The sequence below is a fragment of the Pezoporus occidentalis genome, unplaced genomic scaffold (assembly GCF_034315485.1).
Source record: "Pezoporus occidentalis ecotype Australia unplaced genomic scaffold, CSIRO_AGI_Poc_V1 ctg23, whole genome shotgun sequence".
NCBI lineage: Eukaryota > Metazoa > Chordata > Aves > Psittaciformes > Psittacidae > Pezoporus > Pezoporus occidentalis.
Genome location: NW_026914180.1, coordinates 11,626,689 through 11,644,737, shown reverse-complemented (window position 1 = coordinate 11,644,737; position 18,049 = coordinate 11,626,689). Strand labels below are relative to the sequence as shown.

General features: G+C 43.3%; 1 long non-coding RNA gene across 1 annotated transcript in view; it reads left to right on the top strand.

Annotated features, from left to right (window-relative positions):
* Window positions 1–9,325, top strand: part of LOC134165123 (uncharacterized) — a 32,105-nt gene extending 22,780 nt beyond the window's left edge. Inside the window, exon 3 of the long non-coding RNA XR_009965378.1 lies at window positions 7,129–9,325. This is a non-coding gene — a long non-coding RNA (uncharacterized LOC134165123). The remainder of the gene's footprint in view (window positions 1–7,128) is intronic.
* Window positions 9,326–18,049: the final 8,724 nt, after the last annotated feature.

Here is an 18,049-nt window from a genome sequence, read left to right as displayed (position 1 = left end):
TGTTGCGAGAGCAGTGCAAGAAAGAACCCAGCCAGAAAGGGCCAGGGAAGAGCTGACGAGGGCTGGTGCTCAGTACTCCAGAGGACAGCAGCGAGTCCCGGGGCCACGCTGGGGCCAGCCTGGGAGTGCAGAAGGCTGCCTCCCCCCGGATGCGGGGCACGAGGGCCACCTGCGTGGAGCACGAGCAGCTGCCTTTGGGACCCCATGACCCAAAGGAGCCCCGTGAAGGGGCTGTGCTCGGCTGCAGAGGAAGGCAAAAAACCCCAGGGACGCTTGCTAGTCCAGCCTGGGGGGAAAAAAGCACTTCCCTCCCCCAGCTGCAGGACACGAGGGGCCGCCTTCGCGGAGCATGAGCACCGGGCGATAACGCAGCCAGAATGGACCGAGGAGCCCTGACAAGGGGTCATGCTCAGTGCTCAGAGGAAGGCAAAAAACCCCCGGGGACGGGTGCCAATCTGCCCCGGGGGAAAATTCCTTCCTGACCCCAGTGCTGGCGGTCGGCTACTCCCTGAGCACGTGAGCAAGACCTGCTCCCGCTCCACACGCTGGTTACGCCTCTAAGGGGACAAGGGGACACTGGCACTGCTTTTTCTGCTTCCACGTGAAGTCATCTCAGGGGCTTCCAACAACAGCAAAATGCCATTGGCCTGATGAATCCTCGGAGCACGAATCCTTCCTGTGCTTGGCAGTGGGAGCTCCAGAGCCCTGGGGGAGGGCACTGAGCCGCCTGTGCATCCTTTTTCTTCTGGCTACTGCCACTCTCTCCCCAGGAGGTGAGGACGGCGAGCTCCCTGACAACCAAAGCAGGATCCCTCGATGATGCTTTGAGCGTGGCCCCTCCAGAAGCTGGAACCGCAGCACAGAGCCTCCTGCAGCTTCGCAGCTTGAGGTGTTCCCTCCCTCAGTCCCCCCCCTACCTAATACCCTGGTGCCCAGCAGAGGAGGACGGCGAGCTCCCCAACGACTGAAGCAGGATTTCCATCCATCCATCCATCCATAGATCCGATGAGCTTTGAGCGTGGCCCCTCCAGGAGCTGGAACCGCAGCACAGAACCTCCTGCAGCTTCGCAGCTTCAAGTGTTCCCTCCCTTAGTCCCCCCCTCACCTAATACCCTGGTGCCCAGGAGATGAGGACGGCGAGCTCCCCAGTGACTGAGGCAGGATTTCCATCCATGCATCCATCCATAGATCCGATGAGCTTTGAGCGTGGCCCCTCCAGGAGCTGGAACCACAGCACAGAACCTCCTGCAGCTTCGTGCAGCTTCAAGGGTTGCCCCCATCAACCCCCTTCCCCCTGCCAGGAATTCCCCCGGTGCCCCAAGGACTGCCTCTCGGATGCCCTCCGCCTGCCAGCTCTGTCCTGGTGGCAGCGCCGGGCACTCTGGCAGTGGGGCAGGGGAGGGCGCTGGACTCATACTGCCCCGGAGCATTGTGATGCTGCGTGGCCGGGTGCCGGCACTATGACACGGGGGTGACGGGGCCCCTGCAGCCCTGCCCACCGCAGCCCTGCCCACCGCAGCCCTGCTGCTGCTGCTGCCCCTTCACCCAGCATCCCTTGGGGAAAGGCCTTTGTGCTGCTGGCCCTGAGGCAGCGCCTGTGCCCAGGAGGCCCAGGGGATGTCCCTGCCCATGGTGGCCACACACTGGGCATCGCCGCGGGGTGTCCCTCTAAATAAATCTGTATGATCATACTGTATCCGTAAAGGCTTTTATACCACGTACAGTCATTGGAGAGTGGCGATCCCGAAGGAGAAAGGAAAGGGGTTTGGGTTCCATCTGTATGAACTTGGCAGAGACGTAGTGAGCATGCAGCATTTCCTCACCATTCCTTATCAATACACCGATTGGCATTTGCTACTACACTGCCTGTGGTGAGGTCTTCTTGGAAAGGAGAATTCAAGAAATCTCTTCTGCGTTTGTTACGCAGGGTAACGTTTGTAGCAGAGGGTGTTTAGATATTTGCTTGTGTTTGTTAACATTCATGTGTCTCGTCTGGCGGTTTACCTCTTGTACTACTACTTGAACGCAACACCTTATGACTGCTGCCTAATTCCACGTTCTCGAAAGCTCAACAAAGTGTTTTGATCCCAGTTCGGTTTAAACCGTCTGGGCCGAGCAGGTTTTCCCTGCAACACTCATGAAGCACAAGTAAGTGACTCAGGTCTGTAGGATAGTATTAAAACCCTCGGGGAAGTATCGTGTAAGAAGAACATGGAGCTAGGAGAGGATCTGCTTCAAGACCATCTTAAGAACCTGAATGTGCACAAATCCATGGGACCTGATGAAACCCATCCATGGGTCCTGAAGGAGCTGGCGAATGAAGTTGCTAAGCCACCGTCCGTCATCTTTGAGAAAAAATGCCAGTCAGGTGAAGTTCCCAATGACTGGAAAAAGGGAAAATATAACCCCCATTTTCAAGAAGGAGAAAATGGATGACCCAGGGAACTACAGAGCAGTCAGTCTCACCTCTGTGCCTGGCAAAGTCTTGGAGCAGGTTCTCCTGGAAGGCATGCTAAGGCACATGAAAAACAACAAGGTGCTTGGTGACAGCCAAAACATGGCTTCACTAAGGGGAAATCCTGCCTGACCAATTTGGTGGCCTTGTATGATGGGGCTACAGAACTGATGGAAAGGGGTAGAGCAGCTGATGTCATGTACCTGGGCTTGTGCAAAGCATTCGACACTGTCCTGCATGACATCCTTGTCTCTAAATTGGAGAGACATCAGTTTGACAGATGGACCACTCGGTGGATGAAGAACTGGCTGGATGGCCGCACGCGAAGAGCTGTGGTCAGTTGCTCAGTGTCCAGCTGGAGACCAGTAACTAGTGGTGTCCCTCAGGGATCGGTGTTGGGACCGGTCTGGTTCAACATCTTTGTTGCTGACATGGACAGTGGGATTGAGTGCACCCTCAGCAAGTTTGCCAATGACACCAAGCTGTGTGGTTCAGTTGATACCCTGGAGGGAAGGAATGGCATCCAGAGGGACCCTGACACGCTTGTGAGGTGGGCTGAAGCCAGCCTTTCAAAGTTTAACCATGCCAAGTGCAAGGTCCTCCACCTGGGTCAGAGCAATCCCAGGCACAGCTACAGGTTGGGCAGAGAAGAGATTCAGGGCAGCCCTGTGGAGAAGGACTTGGCGGTGTTGGTCGATGAGAAACTGAACATGAGCCAGCTTCAGTGTGCGCTCGCAGCCCAGAAAGCCAACCATATCCTGGGCTGCATCAAAAGGAGCGTGACCAGCAGGTTGAAGGAGGTGATCCTGCCCCTCTCCTGTGCTCTCGTGAGACCTCACTTGGAGTATTGTGTGCAGTTTGGCGTCCTCAACATAAAAAGGACATGGAACTGTTGGAACAAGTATAGAGAAGGGCCACGAGGACGATCAGGGGACTGGAGCACCTCTCATATGAAGATAGGCTGAGGAAGTTGGGGCTGTTCAGCCTGGAGAAGAGAAGGCTGCATGGAGACCTCATAGCAGCCTTCCAGTATCTGAAGGGGGCCTCTAAGGATGCTAGGGAGGGACTCTTCATTAGGGACTGTAGTGACAGGACAAGGGGTAACGGGTTAAAACTTCAACAGGGCAAGTTTAGACTGGATATAAGGAGGAAGTTCTTTACTGTAAGGGTGGTGAGGCACTGGAATGGGTTGCCCATGGAAGTTGTGAATGCTCCCTTTCCAGCAGTGTTCAAGACCAGTCTGGACAGAGCCTTGGGTGACCTGGTTTAGTGTGAGGTGTCCCTGGCCATGGCAGGGGCGTTGGAACTGGATGATCTTAAGGTCTTTTCCAACGCTAACTGTTCTATGATTCTATGAAAAATCCTACATGGTAGTATATATTGTAGCCATGCCATGTTGACACAGATGTCTTTTAACAAATCTGGTCTTTCAGTTGTCTATATTTAATTGGTTGAAACTGGTTGGGAAATACTGGCTGTGATTTCAGAGCAAAGGCAGGAAAAAAAATATGAAAAAAAAAAAAAAGCAAGCTCACTGTGAACCTTTCTTTTAATTTTGGCAATTGCTTGATTCTTGACTGGGATCGTTCTGCATATTTTCCTATTACCTGCTGATACTTGAAACAGAATCACATCAGCTTTGGTCCAGGTCTTGGAATTTCAGGTGGGATGCTATTAGGTGCTTTTGAATTCAAGAACTGGATCCTCATCCTTGTATTAAAATTGATGCTGGCGAAATATTCACTGGGATGTTTGTAAGCAGAAGTAACTGTTAAAGCACCTTTTTCACTTGCTTGCATTCCTCTCCTATGTCTACAGCTGTTCTTGTGCGATCTTTCTTCCCAGACTGTAAGATACATCTGTTGCCACTGCTGTTGAATTATTTGCAGTTTCATGTGCCAAAACAAGGCAACATGCAATTGATGATTCTGCTTCACTAAATACATTCTGCTGTTTTCTCTGATTTTCGTCTTCTGACAGTTAAGGGGCTCCCTTACAGATTTTATTAGACAAGCTACTATTGGAGACCATTTTCCCATATGATTAATTATACGTAGGAAATTTCAGCAGAAATGCCATGGATTCAGATAAGGTGAATAATGGCTGTAGCCCATCTGTGTTCCACTGACTTGCCTGTTGCCTGGTTTATGTGTTCATCAGATTTTAATCTGTTCTTTTTTGAGCTCCCATTTGTCATTCTGAATAAAGGGCCACTGTTGAAAACATCTCAGAACTCTTCAGAGTCACTCATGGTGTTCACGTTTACTGTTGCTGCAAACAAATGCACCATCTGTATGGCAAAGGCAATGCTGTCACAATTCACTTTTCTTTTTTGAAACGATCTGATGCTGGTGACATACTGAATGGAAGCCAGTTTAGTCATCAAAAGCTTGATGAGCATAGGAAAAGTATACCAAGGGGAATTTAAGAAAAGCCTACAGTTGCATACAGCTTTGAGGATATGTAGGTCTGAGGTGACTGAACCAAAGTCCTTTACAATTCCAGATTCAGCAGGACTATGAACTGCAGGCATAAAAGCTTTTGTTTCTTCTCCTTGTTTCTTACTAAGTTTAGCTTTTTTATAGATAACACTATTTTTATTTGGGTGCCTTTCACTGAGTAATTAGAGTCAGGCAGCAGAAACTCTGGTCAGCAAGCTCAATGTGTTAATTGGTCAGCTTATCTGAAATTCCAGGATGCACATGATAAGGCATTAATTATCTTAAGATATCATAATACAGTGGCTGCTTTTTCATACCATTATTGATTGCTGTTGGAAAACAAAGTAGCTCATATACATCCTCTGGTATTATTACATAATCCATCATATTCTCAAATATGAAATTGCATATTTGACACATCTGCTCTTCTGCATTATCAGCTGTAATATTTCAACCCACTCAAGGAGAAATACAATACTTATGACCTACTTTTTGCCTAATTTTTCTTAAATTCCTTCTTGTTTCCCTAATTTTGCTGATGAAATCTTCTTTGCTTTTTCACATCCTTGTCAATTTTCTAGGGATTTTGACTTACAGTATATATTTATTGGCAGTTTCCCTATTTTTAAGTTGAAACAATGTGATTGCTTTTTCTTAATGTTAGAAAAAGCTCTGAAGACTAAGCTGACCAAACTTAATTAGCTTGTTGATTATAAACAATCACCAAGAAAAAGTCTATATTAGTAGACATACCATGTGACAGGGGTGCAGCCTTTTCATGTAACGTTTTGTGCATCTTATATTACACTGGTTCCAGTTTTGCCCTCGCTGTGGTGCAGAATCAATAGTAACATTCATTCCCACACTGCTCATGTACAGTAAGAAATGTGCTCTTTGCCCTGCTGTTTACACTCATAAGGACCTAATGCTTGCAGCATCTTTTAGGAGGGAACAAGAAGAGTCTTTCTCTTCTGTGAAAACAAAATGATCTGTTGTTTCCACAAATAAAAAAATATCAGATCAAAAGGAAACATCTTACAAGCTAGATTCAGTACACATATTGCCAGCTGGATAACAGCACCTTTACTTATGCAGTAAATTTTCAAGAAGCATTGCCAGAGCCACTTTGGTCTGAGCCATGAGGGACAATATGCACAGCATCCAAGGCTAAGGCTGTTACACAAAAATCTTAGTGCAAATGTTCCACAGTGATTTGTGAATTGTACATCTGCAAGTGATGAGCTACACTTCTAACATTGATCATTAAACCTTATCACATGCTTCACAGTCTGGTATAAGGCAGAAAAAAGGCTTTAGTTTTGCCTTGCCCGTATAGGCCAGGTTGACATATGCATCTTATCACTCCACAGATACAAGAAAAGGGGACTTAACAGTTTATGAATATATTGTTTATTTTCATACTGGCTTATTTCATCTCAGATTCCTCTTAATTTTTAAAACTAGCATGGAATTTCTTTTGTGATGATAGAATTTTAGCTTTTACCTTACAAATTGCCACTAACATTTCTCTTGATGCAACCTTCCCTAAAATTATTTACAATCTATTTACAATCAATACATTTTTGAGAATAAAAATGTGTATTTTTTTTAAGAATACATATTTTCTGAAAACAGAGGCTAATTAGTTGCAATTGAGTACCACTGAAACCTGGAAGAGCTAGTAGTTCAGTTTGAAAAATTCTGTATTAGTCTAATCATTTATAGTTTAAAAGTTATTTGCAGCTGTATTTGCTGCTTTATGATTAGATTTTTTAAGGGGAGCAAATGAGAAGATATTGCCTGTCAGCCAAGATGTCTGTTCTAGTACATGTTCATTAAGAACTGAAGGTCCTTGTACTGAAAACATTCCTACTTTTGTCATTCAGCTCTTGAACTAAAAATATTGAAACATAAAATGTAAGTAGGTCCTCACTGCAAATACATCTTTTATAGATGAGACGTGAGCATACATTGAAATATTTACCATGAGAAGGTCATGCTACTTCTAGTCAGAAGGTCAGACTACTTCTGTTTTGGCCAGGCAAACCTGCAAGAGCCTACCTGCAGTCTGTCTCTCCAGTGATTGAGGGCCCAGCGTGTCCCATCAACAAGGAACTGGCCAGTGATTTAACATTTTCCCCAAGTTAGCATTAGGCAATAGGGGTCCTTCACTGTTCAGTGTACTTCTAGGCTATGATATACTTCCAATTCATTTTTTCTGCCCCATGACAGGTCTGTCTACCCTGACCTAAGTCAGCAGTACACCACTGCAGCAAGAAAGGCAAATTGGATCCTGGGCTGCATCTGCAGGGACATTACTGGCAGAGGCAGAGGTGTCACCATCCCACTCTACTCAGTACTTGTCAGGCTGCACCAGGAGTACTGTGTCCTCCTCTGGTGGCCACCATTCAAGAAACACATATACAGACCGGTGGCCATGAGTCAAGAAACACATATACGGACTGCAGAGGGTCCCAAGGAGAGCCATGAAGATGGTCAAAGGGTTGGAAAACCTGTCCTGCAAGGAAAGAGGAGTTCAGTATTTTCTACCTGGAGAAGGGGAACCTCATCACTGTATTCCAGTATTTAAAGGACAGCTACAAAGGAGACAGAAGCTCTCACTTCACAAGTGGAGAAGACAAGGGGAAAGGGGTACAAGTTGCACCAGGAGAGGCTTCATCTTGATATAAGAAGGGATTTTTTTTTCAGTGAGAACCTGGAACAATTCCAGGGTAGAATCCCCATCTCTGGAGGCTTTCAAGATGTGACTGGACAGGGTGCTAGATAATCTCATCTAGGTTCCCTTTTCCATGAGAGGCTGGACCAGATGACCTTCTGATGTCCCATCCAACTAGGACTATTCCATGATTTTATGACATGCATCACTGCTGTTCTTTACACTAGGGACTCCTTTCCTTCCTGACTCTTGGTCTTGCCACAAACCACATTTTTATCTTGCTCTTTGGACCAGTTCATCCACTGGTTTTTAATCCTGGATTACCTTCACTGTGATTCTCCCCATTCTTGACCCCCGCCTGGCAAAGTTACTTTAAGATAGCCTGCCTCAGTGTGCTCAGTCTGCATTTAGAGGACTGATTTTATCTCTCCAGTCCTCACTCAGCTGAGTTCCATATTTATTTATGTCAGGAATCTTCCAGATCTTTTCCTGTACCAAATGCACCCATGCTCTTTGGTACTTACTCCTCCATTTGTTATCTATCAGATGATGTAGATGTCCCTTATCTCTCCAACAGTGCCTAACATCCTTCTGTTGAGCCAGGTTCTCTTTGTGTTCTTAGCCCTTATCAGGGCTTCTGTGTGTCCTGCATGCTCTTGTATGAAGTTTTGACATTATTTTAGTCTTCTGCATGACTCTTTAGTTTACTTTTCCTGTCATGACCTTCATTGCTTTTTGTCCACATTCCACAGGCACGGTGTGTCTTCTATTCTTTGCTCACAAGAGTTTCCTGTTTCTTACCATTTGCAATACTATGCCTCTACCTTTTCGTCTTTTTCTTCTGTTGAAAAGACTCACAGCCTACTAGAATTTTAAACCTGTATTTGGCAGATCAACAGACCTAAAGCATAAGATAATGTTCTGTTCAGAACTTAAATTATGAAGGGAGAAATAAATAGTGTCCTATTTCAGTATAACTCTGAATGATTCCCATTTGTTCTTCAGTACAGAGATTGCAGCTTTCAAATAGTAACTAATGACTAATGGCCTAAATTGTAAAGACATTTTTGGGCCAGTCTTGGGCCCATCTCCTTCTTTGTGTAAAGCAAGAGTAGGAGGAAGAAAAGTAGATGTGACTGCTGTCTAGAGTAATCCTTGAAGTAAAAGTAGCTGGGGCTCATACAAAACAGAACCGTGGTTTTCCAGGTCCTGAATTTGTTGGAGCATGCTCCTGGGTATTGCATTCCCATGATCCGTAGATGGCACAACAACATAATAGCAACCTTCATCAGACAGCTAGAGCAGCCCTGAAGCTACTTTAACTTAGGTCTTTGTCTGAATTGGGTCTTAGCAGTTACATCCCCCTTCAACTTGAATCTTGCTATGAGTGCAGCTCAGAAAGAACTGAATTTTAATTTAGTTTGGAACTTCTACTATTTTACATATTGTAGATTTCCTCCAAGTTCATTGTTTAAAAGGTCAAGTCTTATAACTCCTTTAAGTGCTGTTATTTTCAGAGCTGCACCAAAACTCAAACAAAAATTATTTTTTTCTAAGAGACCAAATTTTCTTTGTAACTACTAGCTTTAATGGAAAGAAAAAACAAACACCAAAATAAGCCTTATAAAGCTTTTTGTTCAACTCAAATCAAAGAGCTGAGGAACAGTGCTGGCAATCTAAGGAAGGGTCCAGGAACAGCAGTTTCCAAAACATTAAGACAAAAATCAAAACAAAAGGCATTTTGCAACACCAGTTTTTGTGTTTTACTTTGTTTCAAGAAGTCTTCGAGTAAGTCTTGGTCAGATTGAAACATAGCCCTGGAAATTTACACCACACTATATTTCTGGTCATTTTGCTACATATTCTTTAAATCAATAGCCCTGGGAAAAATAAGCTAAAAATTCTTCCATGTGTGTCGGCATTTACAAATGTACAAAACGATCTCAAGACTCTAACCAGATTTAATCTAAGATCTAATTAGATTTTTGTGGAAGCATGTCTCAGTAACCTTTGCATTTAACCCAGTGCTTCTTTTTAAATGATAAATAAGGCATTACACAGGTTTTAGACTATTTTATTGCCTGATAGCTTTATTAGACATTATCCAGTTTTACATGTGGTTTCAAATTGTCAAGGACTGGTTCTAGACAGTAGAGTAGTATCTGGTATGAAGTCTTTTTTATAGCTGTTCTGGTGTCCTCAACATAAGAAGGAGGAACAAGTCCAGAGGAGGGTCACAAGGATGATCAGGGGACACGAGCACCTCCCATAGAAAGTCAGGCTGAGAAAACTGGGGCTGTTCAGCTTGGAGAAGGGAAGGCTATGTGGAGACCTCATAGCAGCCTGCCAGTATCTGAAGGGGGCCTACAAAGATGCTGGAGAGGGACTCTTCATCAAGGACTATCACAACAGGACAAGAGGGAATGGGTTTAAACTAAAACTGGGGAAGTTCCAGTTAGATACAGAAGAAGCTCTTTACTGTGAGGTTGGTGAGACACTGGAACAGATTGCCCAAAGAAGTGGTAAATGCTCCATCCCTGGCAGTGTTCAAGGCCAGGTTGGACAGAGCCTTGGGTAACATGGTCTAGTGTGAGGCTTCCCTGTCTGTGCAGGGGGGTTGGAACTGGATGGTCTTAAGGTCCTTTCCAGTCTTAACCATTCTATGACTCTATGATTCTATGTGTGAACCACACATATTGATTATGGGTAACAGCTTTGAAGCTTCTGTTTCTCATCCCTGTTTCCACTGTAGTTGCTTTAATCTCTGCACTGAGTTGTAACTGGACTGGAGCTTTCCCATCCTCTCAGACTCTAATGTGAGCTCTAATGGCCACTCTCTGGTACTTAGCAGCACACACTAGCACTATTTCAAATGGGAATGATAAATAAAACTTTCATATACAGCCTTGTAGCTGTGTGGAAGTGGATGATGGTACCCAGGTGCATACTATGGTTACTTGATTTGAAAACAAAATGTTAAAAAACAGTGAAGTACCTTCTGTGTATTACCCACATGGGGTATCTAGAACTAATGCCAGAACACTTATGGACAGAGTGATAACTTCTCTCTGGTTAGAAGTACTGTGAGAATAGCAGTATGGCTTTAGTGTCCAAGTAACCAAGTTACTTAAATTGATGCAAGTCAAGATGCAGCAGTTTTTTAGATGTGAAGAAATAATGACTATGAAGCTGTGCACAAAAATATTAGGTTGCTTCACTGTCATTTATATCTCTTCATACTTGCTGTAAGGTATTAAAGTAAACTATGAACTAAGGTAGTTCATATTGCTTGGAAGTACTTTATAAAGACTGCTAATACCTTTATGCAAAGTACTTCACAAGCACTATGGACTCGCAACTGAGTTGAGCTCAATTATTTTACACAAGACAGAGCTGAGTTCCCACATGCTCTTCTTGGCTGCTTTTTATAAAGCTTTAGTACAGACCTTTATTTCAGGTAGACTTAAAACATTTGTTAGAAAGGATAGTTATAGATGTTTCTGTCACAATAAAAAAAAAAAAACAGCTTACCTGGGTTTACTTGCTTTAAGTCTCATTTACTTTTCTGAGCCAGAAATTTTCCCCACTGTTAATACATTTTTCTCATTACTTACTGGATATCATCCAATCAATCACAGTTAACCTACTCACACTTCACTGGATTTCCTCATTTATCGAACAACACACCAAATAGACTTTGGAAGCTACTGAGCCAATGTAAAATCAAATGGACTTTATTACTACAGTATTAACAGCTTAGCATCTAGGAAAGAAAGGAAGAAATGAAGGAACATATGCAAGTTTTGTAGCAAGAATGCTCCTGGAGTTAAATAAAAGCCAGAAGAAGAATCACGTGATTTTAAAAGCCTGTGAGTAAAGAGTTTGCTTTCTTAAAGGAAGTATTTCTAGTAAAAGGACTGGAAAACTTAGGAACATTTACTCATGATAGCCTTTTTATTCCCTTCACTTCAGCTCATCTCCATTATAGGCAGGTCCAGAATTCCTTTCCCTCCCTACAGCTCTCCCCTTAAAGTTCTCACAGGGCTTTGTAGCAGGTTTCATGAGAAAATTTTTTTTTTACACTTATGTATTGCAGTCTCTAATAATTTTTAAACGTGTTTCATTTATATTTAACAGAAGAAGAAACTGTGATTATGTCATTCTGCTTTTGTATACATAATCTGAATATCTAACCACAGAGTTTTGTGAGCTCCTTGAGTGATATGCATGTGTGTAAATATATCTAGCTCTTGCTCATTCCAGTAAAACAGAGAGGCATCATATTAACCCCACTGAAGAAAATGTTAAAAAAAGGAAATGCACAGAAAAGTTCTATGGAGACTCAGCTTTTGTCATTCCAATACAATCAGAATTTTAAGGTTTTATTACTTTTTTTTTTTTTTTTTAAGAAAGTGCCATCGATTTTGGAGTAGTAAGTTTTTTTCTGGCTCCATCATCACACCAACAGTTTATTTGCCTACTTAGGATCATTTCCTGACCTACCGAAGGGTTTGCATAAAATGGATGGTTTCCCATATGCACTTCACCCCATTCGTGGAATTGGAAAAATCTGCGAGAAGCCCAGCTGCACTCCTTTACATGCAGCTAAATATAATTTTACATAACATAGAACAACAAATTAGAATTTAAACACCTGTTGGAGAATAAGGCACATCCATAAATCAGTAGTCTGGGTGGCTAGGTAAAGAAAACTTTTCATGGCATTAGTGAAATGTTTTCTTCAGGGTGCAACATGGCAAATATACAATTAGTGAAAACTGAAAAAGCACAGGAATCTAGGGCACATGCAGATCAGTGAATGCTTTTGCTTGTTTATTTGGCATAGGCTTGCTGTGCTAATATCACTTAGTAATGTAAGAAAGTGAGAACAGCCAGCGAGTGGAATGAAAAGTCAGGCTGCTGCTGCTAACGACAGCAGATACCTACGGAGGAATATAGGAAACAGGTAAAGTACAGAGTAATCCTTGCATTGGTAGACATGCTTAGCTTCTGAGAGGTGATGACTTAGGGGTTTCTGAAACTTCTTTCTGCATCTGGTTCACAGTGCTCATTAGCTACCAGTGGACATATACTCCATGAATTTATGCAGTATTTTTAAAAGCCATTTATGTTTTTAGTTTCTATAATAGAAATGATTTCTAGTTTGACTTAATTTGTAATTGTCTGATTGATTTTCTAACGTACTGCCCTCTTTCTTTCATTTTATAAATGATAAATAATAATTTCCAACTCATTCTTCAGTCACTCCTAATTCTATACCTTTACTGTATCTGTTGGATAATAAGGATTCTGTTGTATTTTGGGGGAAAACTAAAACCAAGTTCTTGACTTAAAGTTACACAGTTGAATGTCTCTTGTTATTTTTGTCACCTTTCTCTGCACCTTCTCTAATTTTTATTCTTTCTGAGGTAGGATTGTCCAAGGTAGATGTAGTAATCAAGATGTGGGCATACCATCCATGCATACATCAGGCCAATGATGTTTTCTTCTGATTTTTAAGTTTTCTTTGCTTACAACCTTCTGCTTATTTTTATATTCGTATTCCAACAGTTTTTAACATTATTTACTTAACACTAAATGTCAGTTCTCCTTGGAGAACTAATGACAATAGCCTCATTTTTTTTTCAGGAGAGGGAGGAGGAATTAATAGCAACTTAGAATCCTTTTTTTTAATATATGCAATTGCATTTTATTTTCCAAGTGTGCATTATTTCATACTTACAGAAGTGATGGTGACTCCTCCCCAGGTATGCCAGATTTATATATCTGTCTTTCAGTTTTATATTTGTACTAGTTTCTAACAATAGTTTCTACCAGTAGTTTCCCCAGTATGGAGGACAGTCTTAGTGGCTTAGATGTTCCCAATATCATCTTGGGAGCCCTTATGAAAGGATCATGTTTATCGTATTTAATTTCCCTAGTACTAAGATATGAGAACAATCAGGTGTAATATTGCCAGATTTTGAAGCAGGGACTTTGAATTTGGCAGCAGAATCTCTCTGATACTAGTGATGTGAATTTCCTATTTTTATGACTGCCATCAAACTTTGGCCAAATAAGCCCCAGGAAAACAATTCCCATCTGTTCAGTAAATACTAATAGATTTCTCTTACCTATAAACTATTCATTTTCATTGTTTTCACTTCTACATGAAAATAGTGTATGGTTTATGATTTTTAGAAATATTGTATCTGTATGTAGAGATCTCCACTGTCACACAGCTGTTATGTATTAATTCAGCTCTTCTGCTGCTGCATCTGGTAGGTAGTGCAGTCATCAGATCCTTACCGCTGTAGCTCTGCCCTCCTGCTGGATAACAAAGAAGTAGCTTAGCTTGAGAACTGGAGCTCAGCAGAACATCTAACATTTTGGTTATGATACTGAAAGCTACTGTGGTGCTAAAACTAAAACTGTGGGTAATGTCTGAGGTTTTCCTTGTTCACCCACTAGCATGGAGAATTTGCACATGCAGTCTGACTGGAGTACAAGTCTCCTAGGCAGCTTCATATTAAGGAAGACAAAGCAAACTTTATTACCAGGAGAACGCAAAAGAATAGAATGGCTAAGGAAGAAGGAGAAACTCCTCTGAGAGCCTGGAATTAATCCATAAGTCAACGTGTGCATCTGCCATCATCAAACAGCTTTGGAAACAATGCAAAGGTATGTAACCTTTCTTCTGATCTCTCTGTATAGAATACAGCAACAAGTTACCAGGAAGTCTGTGCTGTCAATCTGAATGGTTCAGTATTGCTCAGACCCTGTTTGGGGTAAATGTATTTCCACACAATGAAATTTCTGGAGAGACAGGGCATAGAGAGCATGTGTATGTTTGTCCTTTTTTTTTTTTTTTTTTTTTTAAAGTTTTAAAAGTTATATTCATATTAAAGCAGAAGAAAAAACACACAAGGCCCAATTTTAAAGGCATGCCAATGTTGCAAAAAAGCGTTGTGTGTGCCACATTTGTCACTTTTGCAAGTGTGATGGAGTATTGGCCTTAATTAGGTGGTCACTTAGTACTTCTGCAAGATCCGTGCTTCCTTCAGTGCCTTCAGTGCATGAAACATGATCCTCAGGGAATGAAGTTGTCTCTGACATTCCAGTTAATTTGTTTTCAGAATATGTGCAGTGAATGAGGTGAAGAAAGGATTCAGGCAGCTGCATAATCCCCTGGTATTTGAATTTCTGTCTTCCTGTATGATCTTGTCCTAGTTACTTCAATAAAATTTGGAAAAGTAGTGAAAGATACAATTTGGAAATGTCATAATGCGTAGTGGAACTTGTGACTCCTATGTGTAGGTGAAGCCAGTTTGAACCCTGATCAGAACACATAAAGTGCTAAAACTGGAAAAATCAAAGCTCACCCTTGGACTTTCAACATAGGTTGACACTACTAGCTTTGCTCTCATTAGATTCATGTATAAAATTCCACCCTCACCTCATCCATCATACAAAGTGTCTCTGAAAATGCATGAATTAATAATGCATGCAAAGTACTCACAGCAGTGACCTGTGTTGTAAGGAAAGAGGAAAATGCCACAAGGAAACAATATGTTTCCAAAGCATGATTTATAAGTTGTGTAATGTATATCAACAATCTGAATGAAATTATCAATAGCTACTAGTTTAGGATTTCCCATCATGTAAAGCGAAGATGTTTCAGGTACATGATAAAGTATCATTCTTCCATTAGACCTTAAGATAAGTAAAGCAGAAAGAAACAGGAATTAAAGTTGTATGCGCGAACTAGTTAGGGCATTTCCTAACCTGCAAGTACTTGATCATGCAACAGTAATTACTGAAGTACAGTTTATATGCAGGTTCAATACTTGTATTATATTCTAGTCTAGTAATCTGATCATTATTATGTTCCTCATTGTATTAATTATGAAATACGACTATCTAGTCCGTGTGTATTTACAAGCTATTCAGCAACTACATTTTTTAAAGTGAGTCATCACATTAACCTATTTGCCTGGTTGCATGATTTGTGTCTTAGTAAAGATACAGGATAATGAAAAGAGAATGGTTAAAACAAACATGCAGTTACAGAGGTTACATATTTTTGTATTTTAAAATCATCACCTACTCTTGTTTGCTCTTGTTTTATCCAATGTAGTATGTAAATGTTACTTTATTTTATTAAGGACATTATGACAGGGATGTGGTGTCCTCTTGGGTTTTATGTACTTATTAAGTTCCACGTACTAAGGAAACCCCTCGTTTTTCTCACAGGGTGAGAAAGATACTCCCCAGTGCCCTGCCTGAGAGGGCCACTTCTGATTCTTATTTGTATGAAATATTAAGACACCACCTGTTGCCTGTATGAAAACTGGTAGTATTTACATTAGAAGTGACATGCAGTTGCGCTTTGGTCACTGATAAATTTAATTAAATCCTGAAGCTCCAGTAAGAACTTTCAATTGCTTGGTAACTTTTTGACATCTTGTATTACCCTACAATTTCTTAATTGTGTGGCCCCAGCTGGGACTATCTGAAGCACCCAGAGTCCTGCTGCAGTGTTAGTACACACATGCTGCTAAACGCCCGATGAATACTACACTATAACGCCGGGGTGTCCTGTATTTTGTGACACCACACAAACTGAACACAGAGCACAACACACATCAGATGTCATTATTTTAGCTCTGCTTTGTTAAAGGCTGTTGCGTTGTACTAAAAAAAATGGCACATCCTCTGGAAGGGAAAGTCCTTTTTCAGGTTCACATGCAGGCCCTAATTTAACTAAAACTTCAGCATTTTGGTTTCTGTAGTGATACTGTCCCTCCAAACGTTGCATCCGACGGAAGAGACCGGGCGGAGGGGCGGGCCAGGGCTCCCGGCTCAGGCTGCGGCCGTTGAGGAATGGCAGCGGCGCGCACCAGTTCGAACGGCTAGCGGGCAGCTGTGAGGCGAAAGCCAGGCTCACGGCCCTCTCCTCCCGCCCACAGCAGGGCGCACCGGCGCGCAGGAGCCGCGCCCCTCGACGCTGCAGCCGGCAGCGCCTATGCGGAAGCCTTGTCAGGGCAAATCCTTTGTATATCGGCAGTACCTGCTCATGTCCTTGTGATTCCACCACGCTCAAAAACCCACCCCTCCGCCAAAAAATAGTTTTCAGAAATGCCTGAGTCGTTTCTTTTGGAGAAACAGTACAAAACACAAGAGCCTGAGAACAAACGCACTCCATCAGGAGTCAATCTGATACAATTCTCTCCAGTGGCACCCCATTCATGCCTAAAGGAGCGTGCATGAGGAGAGCAGGTCTGCTTCTGTCAGGATCCAGAGGGTGTTCATAGGCCTCAGTGCCTGGGACCGGCCGCCCTTGAGTCCTCCACATGGCCCCTCTGACCTACGTCAGAGCTTGTTATGCAGAACTATGTGCATAACATAGCTGTTCTGTTCCATTCCATTCCATTCCATTCCATTCCATTCCATTCCATTCCATTCCATTCCATTCCCTGCAGTCACGATGAGTTGCATAATTATGTGACCATTATTTACCTGAAATGCCAAGGGGTTTTCAGCACCAAAACCACTTTCAAAGACACAAATCAGACACAAATGAGGTTACAGGTGGAAAGAGTATTTTATTTATTTACGAGTTATCTGATTTATCTTGGTTTAGTTAATTTTTGTCTAGTTTAGTTCAGATTCTGTCTTCTAGATCTTGCAGAGATGCCTTAACCCGATGCACATGCGTAGCCAGCAGTGCGCTGACGCATCCTGAAGTCTAGCTTGAAAAACCCTCCCTTGCAGCCTGACAAAGGAAAGCTGGAGCAGAAACGGTGCCGCGGTGGTGTGAGAGCAATGCAAGAAAGAACCCAGCCAGAAAGGGCCAGGTAAGACCTGACGAGGGGGAGTGCTCAATGCAGCAGAAGAGAAGCAGCAAGTCCCGGGGCCATGCTGGGGCCACCCTAGGAGTCCAGAAGGCTGCCTCTCCCCGGATGCGGGGCACGAGGGCCACCTGCATGGAGCACGAGCAGCTGTCTTTGGGACACCATGACCCAAAGGAGCCCCATGAAGGGGCTGTGCTCGGCTGCAGAGGAAGGCAAAAAACCCCAGGGACGCTTGCTAGTCCAGCCTGGGGAGAAAAAAGCACTTCCCCCCCCCAGCTGCCGGACACGAGGGGCCGCCTTCGCGGAGCATGAGCACCAGGGGGTAACCCAGAGCACCAGGACCAGAGGAGCCCTGACAAGGAGTCATGCTCAGTGCTCAGAGGAAGGCAAAAAAACCCTGGGGACCGGTGCCAATCTGCCCCGGGGGAAAATTCCTTCCTGACCCCAGTGCTGGCGGTCGGCTACTCCCTGAGCACGTGAGCAAGACCTGCTCCCGCTCCACACGCTGGTTACGCCTCTAAGGGGACACTGGCACTGCCTTTTCTGCCTCCACCTGGAGCCGTCTCAGGGGCTCCCAGGAACAGCAAAATGCCATTGGCCTAATCTACCCTGGGAGCAAGAA